Raw genomic sequence first — 11392 nt, 5'->3', positions numbered from 1 at the left:
ATAAGAGAAAGGAGTATCGGGGTTAAACTTTATACGAGAAAATTTCCCCACGAAAATTTGGGGGGTTTTTTCAAGAAGCCCAGATAAAAGGGGTTTTTCCCACAACACTTCAATCATGGACCTTTTTAATTTTAAGCCCAAATCGGTCGGCCCCGGAAAATTTTTTTCAGTTTGTTTTGGGGATTAAACCATGCAGTTTGGTTTTTCCCTATTTTTCCCCGAATATAAATTATAGGAAAACTTTTGGGGAAACGGGTTTTACATAAAAGCCGTTTAAATTTGAAAAGGAAAAATGGATGAAAACGAGCTATATTCCCTTTTAGTTTGGAATGGGTTTACCTTTGAGAACATTAGTACGGGGGGTATTTTTTGACTACTTAAGGCAACACGTTATTCAGATCTCCCCGAATAGTGGATCTCTAAAATTGTCGGCATATTGCATAATATGTTTAATTTGCAGGGGTGTCATGTAACACCTCATCCCCCTTGGCCTAAGATTTGACTCGAAGCATTTATTTAAAGAAACCCAAGAGGGGCATAAAGGTTTTTGAAAACTAATCAATTTTGACATCGCATATCTTAGAAAAAAGTTTAGACTTCAGCGCGAGCTACGGAGAATTTGAAAGTTTGTTATGAAATGGTCACAGTGCCTCCACGTGAACTCATAACCCCTTGATTCGTTGAGAATTTGAGAAAACTTAAAACATGAAAGTTGTAGTCCTTTGAAATATTTTTCTAATGGTATCTTGCAGAGCTCAAACAGAGATTTGTGGTAAGAGTTATGCCTGTTTTACTAATGTTAGTTGGACGAAATTTTGACTTTTGGAGTTGCGTTTTTGAGCCTTTTCCCTACTCAAATTGGGACTCCTATTTTATTATTTTATGAAACAAAAACCATCCCAACACTATTATAAATCCTAAGAGAATTATTCTTTTTCTCTCTACCTCCATCCCTAAAGGACTTAGACAACGATCTTTCGAAAGTCATTAACTTTGCAATCAAGAAAATCAAGAAACTTTCAAGAATTTGGTTTGGCAATCTAGTTTCCTCAAGGTAAATATTTTAACCAAGAACCTTTGTGTTCTACAAGATTTATCATTTATAAAGACTAGAATAAATCCATCCATCCCGTTACCCTATAAAAATCAAGAGTTGTAAAAAAAAGGGAGAAAACTCTAGTATTTTTCTGATAGAGTTTCATTCCAACCATCCATATTAATTTAGTGTTTCCCAATAATCTAACCGTTGGATCGAGCCCAAATTTTAACTGAGTGTTCATAACACGCTAAAGTCTAAAATATGAATGGTGGAGATTGTATTTAGCGGTCCAAAGCAGCATCCTTTGAGCCACGAACAGTAGCGATGAAAATCAGTGAAAACTCTTCTCGAGGTTTCAAATTCAAAGCTTTTGGAATTCTTCTTCAAAGATTCAGATTTTTCTTGATTTTGGAGCGATTAAGGTATGTAGGGTTTCTATCTATGTGTGGGAACATCATTGTTCTTCCCCACGCCCTTCTTCCATGACATCATGAGTTCTCCAAAAACTAGGGTTAGCCATGTTCGTGATAACTTTCTAGGTCCATGTACTATATTATATTAAGTTTTGTGATATAATCTCGTTGTTGATGCTTCTTGATATTTCATTTTGATTATTGAGAATACGTAAAGTAATCGATGAAAACCCATGTCCGTATTCCATGGGTTCTTGCATGCATGCTTTTTAAATAAAAATGCTTATTTTCATGAATATCCTACATGTCTAAAAGTTTTCATGCAATTGTATTATATAATTATATTCATGCCATGATTCAAGATACATACATGCTAAATACAAGTTATTTCATGAAACCATGTTTACAAGTTATTACGTGAAATCATGGTTACAAGTTGTTTACAAGTTATTTCACGAAAATCACGGGCTTCATAGCCAACTATATCATGTTCATGTTTTTGGGAGTTGCACAGATTACCGAGAAGGCTCGAACTGACCCTAAAACTATGTTTGCCATAGTAGGATAAGGATCGCTGCTTGATTGGACGATTCTTTCATGTTTTCCCATTGAGGGACTTGGATCCATTCATATCATGTTCATGTCTTACCCCCGACAAGGTACAAGATGGAAGCTGACGGGCGAGAGATCGATGCCACGTCGTTAACGCAGTGGTTACATGTCGGTATATATTAAAGCTCTCCTAACTTAAAATGTTTTACTCCATGTTATATATGTATTTATGTTCGTATGTCGGCTACTCATGTTCATGACCGAATGCTAGTTTCGAGTTTCGATTTTTTATCATGTTTTTTCATGTGCCATTTATTTCGTATCGGTTGTTTTACATACCAGACATTGATATGCTACGACGTCTACGCTTTTCTATTGCCGGGGAGCTGCATTTCCTGATACAGTACGGACTTACGGGGATAGATTTTACTCTATAGATCATCCACGTGTCGTTTTGGTGGCTCTATCATTCGGATTTAGTCGTTATTTACTTATGATAGTGATGCATTTAAGGTATGTTGGGGGCACAATAAGTATGTTTATGATTCGGGACTCATGTTAGAGATTTCATAGACTAGATAGTTATGTTATGTCAGATGTTCAGAGTCGTATAGCCATCTTTAGCTCATTATCTATGACAATCCATATTTATATTTTTAAACAAGTATTTTATTTTATATTTTGAAATATCATGTTTATTAAGGCTCATCATATTTATGTCGTATTCCACTCATGTTATGCCTCATGATGATTTAGCAAGCCATGTGGTTCGCTCGGTCACATGCAGTAAGGCACGAGTGTCGTGTTAAATCCAGGCCATGGTTCGGAGCGTGACATGGCAGCCACCTTTTGCCTACCATCGTTATTGTTTGAGGCATTTGAAGGCAAACTTCCAAAAGGCATATCGAAGCCCGACACTTTGCAATTGGATGGCGGCGCGAATAACGCATCGAGAAGAAGTTTGACACAAGATGGACATTATTAGACGAGCTAATGAGGAAGGCTTTCAGTTTGAATGCAATTGATAAAGACAAATGGACATTACACCGGGATAAAAGGTAGGCGATGGGGGTATACGATAACAATGACTACGAAGTCGTTGATGGCTTGTTGAAATCTACTGGGGACTACATCTCCGCATAATGGTGAGAATGACTTTAAGCGAGGTTGTGGAGCGGTTCGTCAATAGATCCAAAAGAGGCCAAAGCACGTACGCGAGAAGGTCTAAGATGGATTTGAAAACCGTCAAAACTATTCAAGTACCACAAATTTAAGGCTCAGTAACATGACCGGATGGAGTACAACTCTGCAGAGCGCATAATTGAACTCACAACAAGTGTGTACCAAGGTAAAAAAGGTAACGTCCACACAATTTGTGAGATTCCAAGAACATGCACGCGGCGGTGGCAATCATATCACATGCCATGTTCTCATGCCTTCAAGTGTTTTATCGCGAATGGGAAAGAACGCTTCCCCGTACATAGTCGGGAATATCACGATTGAAAATTATGCAAAAACGTATCTTTGGAAGGTTCTACCCAGGTAGTGAAGTTATTGCCACGAGGATCCATTTTCAATGGTTGCAAATAAAGCATTTATCCGTAAATTCAAAAAGAAAAGCATACTCACATATTCATAATGAAATGGATGTTCCACGGAGATACACTCGAAAATGCTCATTTTACACCATGTTGGTCATGATAAGCGCAAGTGTCCTTACGGCATGGTGGTCAAACTACATCTCGCAGCGGAAGTACCTCTCGTGGTGGGCTTTCGTGGTGGTAGATCTAGTGGTGGTGGAACATCTCGCGGTGGTGGCACATCTAGCGGTGGTGGTGGAAGATCAACTCAAGGGCATTAATTGATGAATGTTTTTTAAGTTTTTTTCTTTCTTTGATGATTGTATTTTAAAAAGTTTGGGTTTGTTATTAATGACTCCCCGTTGCTCGGGGGGTCGCTTGTGCTCGCGGTACGGGGAGACGCATGAGGTGGTCCGGCTCGGTAAGACCTCTAGATCTCGCCGGTGGTCGATCGCTCCATTCGATCCGGAGCTACGATCGGTTTTGGTATGCCCCTTTTTGGATGTGTACATATAGGTATGACGGGCACTTGCCCCCGAGTGCCCTTCGACTTTTATTCCGGTAGGGTTTGTAGACGATTATATGTAGTAGTCGAATGATGTAGCAGCCTTGTCGCTTAAGTTCTTTTGTGTACGATGTGTATGCGCCTAGCTAGCTTGCTACATTCCTCCGCGTGTCAGGTGTATATATGTTGATTGTACAGAGTTTTGATGTTTCCCTCTTACGAGATTAGTTTAGCTATTTATGGGCTTTTGATGTTCAGTATGTTTCAGTTACGTGTTTAGTGGTGTTTGGTGCTGAAATGGACTCCGTCTCACGGCTCGTTAGTTTGGATCGTGACAATGCATAGATATATTATTTAATATAGAATCCCTTTGACTTGTATTGATATAGATTAAAGTTGGAAGGATTTGACGAACGTTGTATTACGCTCAAAATTTGGAATTAAGGTATGTGAGGCTAACTATCTACGTTAGGGAATATTCATGATTCTCCCTACGCTCTCATTGTTCATACTTATCAGTAATTTGACTCAGAATACAGTTTAGCCCTAGTTTTATGATATGTTGTAGAGTATGTTATCTTCTAAGGGCCGCATTCTGAGGTCGTTCATGGTTGTCAATTTGAATATCAGCGAACTCAACACGAAATCTTTATAGACTTATGCATTGTTACCACATGAGTCTCGACCTTTAGAAATTCGGTATGCTCGAAACGATCGAATGTTTCCGATTCCATCCAGATACTATTTCAGTTCAGTATTGTTCATTGTTGTTATGGTCTCAGTCTTTATTAATTAACCATAATTGAACATATAGAATTCGTTCATGGTTGTCAATTTGAATATCATGAACTCAACACGAAATCTTTATAGACTTATGCATTATTACCACATGAGTCTCGGAAATTCAAAATTGATTATGCTTAAACAATTAATGTTTTCGGTTCGACCAAAGATGTCTATTTCAACAAGATTGTTCATTGTTGTTGTTATGGTCTCAGTCTTTATTAATTTACCATAATTGAACATATGTGATTTTGCCTAAAGGCACAGTCTTATGTATACGTATACATGGCCAAGGCCATTGACTGACGCACTACTAGGCCGAGGCCATAGCGTGTATTTATTATTGAGCCGAGGCCCCATATATATAAACACAGATAATACAGATGATTCAGATATAGAGCAGGGAGTATTCATATCTCTACTTCCTTGCTATTACAGTTACATTTATTAGTTTTAGTTTCAGTTTCAGTATTTTATTGCTTCAGTTGCTTTACATACTAGTACAATTCAAATGTGTTGATGTCCCTTTTTATTGCTTAGCGAGATGCAGGCAACGATATACAGGTTGACGATCCAGCTACTTAGGAGTTCGTATCAGCTACTTTGGTGAGCCCCCGGTTTCCTTCGGGGCGATATCAATCTTTACGGTTCTTCATACTTTCTAGATAAGCATTTTTTTGTATTCATTAAAGGCTTCATAGACACAGTTCAGACAGTCAGATATTTGTTATGTTAGTCTTATTGAGAGTTATACTCAGTTGTTCAGTTGTTTTGATTTAGCCATGTTGGCTACTTTATATTTTCGCATTGTCTAAGTATTTCCATTATGATATTTGATCACTTTCGTTAATCGGCAAGTGTTTACTTTTATTTTATAAATCGGTTATGTTTTGATATCACGTGATTTTGGCTTGATTGTTCGCTCGGTCACGACAGGCAATCGGACACGGATGTCAGAAATATTGGTGCCCGTGTTCGGGCGTGACAATAAACTAAATTTGGACGGCTTTAAACGAGCTGAATCAAAATCAATCATTGCCTATTTTACGCTCAAAAGTTAATTTGGTTGAGATGAGCTGAGTCAATATGAGTTAAATAATGAGCTATAGGGCAATCCGCACAACATTTACCAAGTTCTAATTTATTTATTTACAATTTGTTTAATTATTAAACAAAATTAATTAAACTTTTCTTCTTCTTTATTATAGTTATTATACATAACATATCAAACAATATTTAAATATTTTGATTTTCATGGCTACATACTAAGCCCAAGTCAACCTTATTACTTTTAGACAGATTGAATTTGGACGAGTCAAAATGAGTTAAATTAATAAATGAATGGATTATTAACAGCCCAAACTTAGAATGAGTTGAAAAATCGTATTTTCATATGTTAAGTTTGTAAACTGTATAGGAGACTCAGACTGCTTCCTTGTTACGTGTTATATAAGAAAATATTATTAATGCGCTCATGAACATGCATGGCCACTATTTCAGCTGGGTATTGGTTGTGGCGCTGGCAAATTTTATATAGATGAATTAAGTTCGACATAATTAGATACACTATATTATTATATAGAAACAAAATTCATAAATTTAAAATTTTGAATTTGTTCTCGAGTCCTAAAAAGAAAATTATAAAGACTAATAACCTGCCGCCTGCAGGGCCGTCCGTGGGAAGAGATCTAAAAGTTCGATATATAGTAGAGTTGACTTAGCTCGTTGAACATAAAAAACTTTCAAACTTATTAATTAGCACATGTAGAAAGGAGTAGTTCCCAGGATTTGGAACTCAAGCCCAAAAAATTAGTCCGATCGACCAGCCACCTTTGTAACTTCTTGTTTCTACACATTTTGACCAAAGCAGACGAACAACTAATTGGGTAATTGGTTGCCTTTCATTTTCTGTAGTTTGTCCTGTCTCATTTTTCTCTTGTGCAGGCATATGTCGTGCTTCCTTCTTTGTCTGTTCTGTCTTCCTTACATCCACATTTTTACACCGTTAGCTATCAGTGTCTGCAAAACCTAGCTGGCCGACAACATAATTTGGAAATTTTGAAGGAGTTTTATTCATAAAAATCTGTTTTCCTACCATAATAGCGGCGGGAACGTCTCTCTTTGATTGATGCTACGGAAAATTCTCTCTTTGATTAATTAACGTGTGATCATATTCCGAATCCTCATTATATTGAAATCCATATAATCTATGAATTGATCAAAAGATCCTTGGTCGTGACTCATGATCATATAAGCATACAATAATTCATTTTCTCAACTTGTGTGAGACACTTAACAAAAGCGGAAAAGAAAGGTAAATGAACAAACTGTTGATAGTCGGTTTAATTTTCTGCAATTTTCATAGAACAATCCAATCATACAATTCAATGAACCATTATTAATAATGATAGGTTGTTTAACTTTTTTCAATTTTCATGGATTCCCTATTTTCATGAAAAATCCAATCATGCGATTCAATTAACATGTGATTATACTAAGCTTAGCTACAACAATTACTACTACTACTTACTTGGATTTGGACGTAATTAGCCAAATTGACTATGCAAAACCATCCAAATAATCTGCTATCGGCAGTAGTGCAGTACGTACCTCATAATCTTTTCCTACTTTAATATGAAACATCGAGTCACTCATTGTTTAGTGAAACGTCATAGGAATTCACAACCTTGATTTGTAGAGTTTATTACATACAAAATTTCACCAATAAATAAGAAAAAAAGTAATTAAATGGACAAGTAGAAATGTGTTAATTGAGATGGCTTTGATAATATGTTATTTTTGTTTCACAAATTACTACTCAAATTGCATCTTTCTCCGATAAACAAATCAAATCCGGAGTACGTTGGACAGGCTATACAGCTAATTGAGTCAATACTTGCAAGATTCTTTTGTCCATCAATATAATTCAAACTCAAATTGTACTTGCAAGTTGCAAGTTAATTTTACAATATATAGAGCCCGTTTGGCTTAATTTTTTTTATAAAACTGTTTTGGCAACTTTTTGTTTGGTATTGACCACTAACTTATAAGTCATTTTGTGCTTAAAATAAACCCAAAAAATAAGTTGATCCGTTTGGCTTAGCTTAAAAAAAACAGCTTATAAATTGCTTTTTTTAAGCCCATCCAAACAGGCTCATACACAACTTTTGCCCTCCCTAAAGACCTAATTAATTACTTTATATCCTTGCAAGTTCATTTCACCATATATACACACAACTTTTACCCTCCCTGAAGACCATTCTAACTACTTTATCTTCTTCCCTTGCATAATTCACATTATAAAATTATTTAGGCACCGTTTGGACATGGTTTGAAATTATGGTTTGAAACCTGATTTCAAATCATAATCATGGTTTCAAATCATGTTTGGACATACAATTTGGATATTTTAAGTTGTATTTTCTCTTATAGGCATAAAAATCCCACAAATTGTGAAAACTATCAAAACATTCTCAATTCTTATACAATCTTACCAAATGAGCAAATCATAGTTTATAACAAAATTAGTACACTACTAGAAGGCTTTTCTAAAAAATGCAACATCAATTAATCAAACTTTACTTCAATAAAATCGAAAATTTAACATGAATAGTAATGTAACTACTATTTAATATAATCTTTCCACATAAATTAAAGGTTGGTAGACATAAATAAAAGTTGGTGGAAGTTAATAAGATTGGTTAATGATTAATGGGGGTAATTGTTAAAAATATTTACCAACTTATGAGTCTTTTTTTTACAAAATATTAACTTATGGATTAAATTTTATATTTAAAAAAGTTAAAATCATGATTTCAAACCCCAAATAATACTTTTTGGATGATTTGGGTTCAAATCATAATTTCAAACTATAATTTTAAATCATGACTGAAAATTGATGACCAACCGCTGATTTGAAACCATGACTTCAAATCATAGTTTGAAAATTGATGGCCAACGCCAAACTTAAGAAATGGAAAATATGGCTAATTTGAGTGTCGACCATCATAAATTGACGTAAAGTGAGAGAGACAGTAAATAAGGAAGGAGTGGTAGATTCCAAGTTGGACACGTGCACTATTCATGAAAATTCAGAATCCACCAATTCCAATTCAATAGTCAGACACACTCATGGCCGCCAAAAAAATCATCCAAGTGTTACGCTGTCACTGCTGACCACGTGTTAGTATGTGCTCCTTCCCCACACGCCACGTTGTATTCTCACACTTGAATTTTCATTGCTGTACAATACTCCCTCTGGTTTGACAGTGTCAATTCAGCCATGTACATGCCTTTTAAAAAAATATTAATAATTCCTAGTAAAAATGAGTAATTTGATTAAATTATTTCTAATTGAACTGGAATATGGCCAATTATTTAAAGTTAAAAAAAAAACAAAATTAATTTTTTTTAATTTAGTAAGTAAATATTCCTTTTGAACAACAAAAAAGAAGAAGACTAAATGGACAATTTTTTGAACCAGTGGGAGTAATAAACCAATTCATTTCGGGTCGGAAAATTAACCCGTCCTTATCGCCTTCCTACACCTAACACTCTTTCTAGATGCAAAATTGAGACAGGGACAAGACAGATTCGTTGAATGGTTAATTTGCAAAAGTATGTTACCAGATTTACCCTTGCATTTCCCTCGAAATTACTTGCTTTCGAGCGGGACCCTCTTTGCGTTCCCGCATTTAGTGGTGGAGGATGGACGGTTGTGATTCCCTGTGATGTGTCCTCTCAATAGATCTACGGTTAAAATCGTATCTTCTTAAATAAGGATTTGGATTTGTTAAGAGATTCATCAGTGGAATCCTGCATGAGAACAATACTTTTGTATTATAATGGCCCAATCAGTATAAAGAAAAAATCTAAACACGCTTATCTACAACACAAGTAGGCCAAGAAGAAAATAAATAAATAAAATAAAAGAAAAACAAAACAGCCAAGTTGCCTTGCAAATGAGAAATAAAAAACTATATAAAACCCAACATTTTAGAAATATAGGGTACCATGGCCTTTAATAATAAGAAAATAAAGAAACAGTCATAGTACACAGGTGAAATAAAAAAACAAAGAAGGAAAATGATTTAAAAGTATTGGATGAAGTCGTTCAATCACAATTATTGAGTTAAATATTCCACTAAATAAAGCTACACAAGATTAAAATAATGACGCATCTGGTTCCCTCTTTATTCGGCAAAGGGCAAATGATTAATTGTAAAGGATATTATTGAAAAGATAAAATACATGGTTTAATACTCCTAATCTTAAACACTAAGGGGTCGTTTGGTAGGTAGTCAAAATTACCCCGGAATTATAATTCCGGGACTAATTTATCCCATCTATTGAGATTATTTTATACCATCTAAAAAATGGTATAAAATAATCTCAGTATAAGTGGGATAAGAAGGGATATTCCATCTCTTGGGATGGGATGTATTTTATATCTTGTTTGTTCAAGGTATAAATTTATCCCAGGATAAGTTTATATCTTCTACCAAACATGGTATAAAAAATTAGTGCTGGGATATCCCAGCTTATACCATGCACCAAACGACCCCTAATGGTCTTTTTTTTAATGTTTAACAAGTGTATTTGCCTGCGCTTCGCACAATGCAGAAAAAAATCTCTTATAAATTATAGATTTAACACGTGACTCTGAGTACACTCTCTGTTAAAAAAATCTCCACATTGGTAATGATATGAGCAATATCTTGTACTTCCTTTGCAAAAGGTTTTGAGTAAAAGAAAACAAAATGGGAAATAACCAAAATTGTAAAAAATTGAATCGCTGCAATAAAAAATTTCTTCAAAAAACCAATAATTAGAATAGAATTGTGGCATTTAATTAGAATCATAGCAATCACAGAAAAATAACATACAAAATAAATACTCACAATTATTTCAATCAAATCAGCGTTTCAATAGGGTGATAAAATGCGATAAATCTAACTTTATATCACAATTTAACCGCACACAAGTTACCCGCATGAATAAACTCTCGATCTTCAGAAACTAATGAACTTAGAAAAAAACATAGGTGATCCGCCGACTCTTATATCACGTAAAGATTTATCCATAAATAATAATATGGAAACTTAGAGAAGATAATTTGAGAGAGGGAGCATCATAAACTTTGTCCTATGTATGGAACTGCATCATTAATTGTCTCTAGAGACAGCTTTGTTTGATTCGTAATTCCTCAGTGTTGCTTGTATCTTTGATCCGAAATCGCTAAGCATCGTGATCTGCCCAACTTCTTCAGTCATTATAAACTTGTCAAGACATGCTAATCACAACACATAGATAATAGCATACCCAAAAAGAAAATATGAGAAGATATATATAGGATATCAATTAGCAGAGGAATGAATTGAGTACTTATTGGTGATTAACAATAATTGTCAATAATTAATGGTAAGTATCAACAAAAAAACGGCTTTAGGACAATGATGCTACATGGGCTGACTTGCAAAGTGTAGGTGGGTTAACTCTTCCGACGGACTACTTAACGTAT

The sequence above is a fragment of the Lycium ferocissimum genome, chromosome 5, assembly GCF_029784015.1.
Source record: "Lycium ferocissimum isolate CSIRO_LF1 chromosome 5, AGI_CSIRO_Lferr_CH_V1, whole genome shotgun sequence".
Lineage (NCBI taxonomy): Eukaryota > Viridiplantae > Streptophyta > Magnoliopsida > Solanales > Solanaceae > Lycium > Lycium ferocissimum.
The sequence above is the reverse complement of the archived record's forward strand: the minus strand, read 5'-3'. Positions refer to the sequence as shown.